This window comes from Syngnathus floridae, chromosome 2, assembly GCF_059516105.1.
Source record: "Syngnathus floridae isolate MCC-2025c chromosome 2, RoL_Sflo_1.0, whole genome shotgun sequence".
Classification (NCBI taxonomy): domain Eukaryota; kingdom Metazoa; phylum Chordata; class Actinopteri; order Syngnathiformes; family Syngnathidae; genus Syngnathus; species Syngnathus floridae.
In genome coordinates, this window is record NC_142414.1 from 21,105,963 (window position 1) to 21,106,756 (window position 794).

Genomic DNA, 794 nt, shown 5'->3' on the forward strand with positions numbered 1-794 from the left:
ACGGAGCCACACTATGGACGATTGGACTTGATGGAACTGTGCCTTACTATTTGGATACACTTAATTAGACCTTTTGTGCGTATCTAGCCTGAAACAGGGTTGTCATGTGTATCAGTCCGTCCGTCCATCCATCTTCTATACCGCTTGTCCCCACGGGGGTCGCGGGCGTGCTGGAGCCTATCCCAGCAGTCATCGGGCAGTAGGCGGGGGACACCCTGAACCGGTTGCCAGCCGATTGCAGGGGACACAGAGACAAACAACCATCCGCACTCGCACTCACCCCTAGGGACGATTTGGAGGGCTCAATTGGCCCACCAAGCATGTTTTTTGGGATGTGGGAGGAAACCGGTGTGCCCGCAGAAAACCCACGCGGGCACGGGGAGAACATGCAAACTCCACACAGGGAGAGTCGGAGGTGGAATCGAACTGGCACCCTCCTAACTGTGAGGAAGATGTGCTAACCAGTGTGCCAACGAGCCGCCCCGTAGTATATACTTTTGGGCTAAATGACAAATGAACCACAAGAAGGAAAAACTGGTTTAACATTCACTAAATAGGATGCAGTACTGCTAACAATGTGTAGTAAGTAGCATGTAAACAATTTTTGGAGTGTTTAACTGAGTTACTACTCACAACCAACAGAGAGTATATTTGACATTTGCCATATTAAACTCTGAAAAGTGCTCGGACAAAACTCAAAATGGGCAAAATAATTAATCCTATCTGAGCTTGATAGAGATTGAGGCAGTGCTGTATTATTTCTAGCCAGTGCTTTGGGTTGAGGAGTTGAGCCA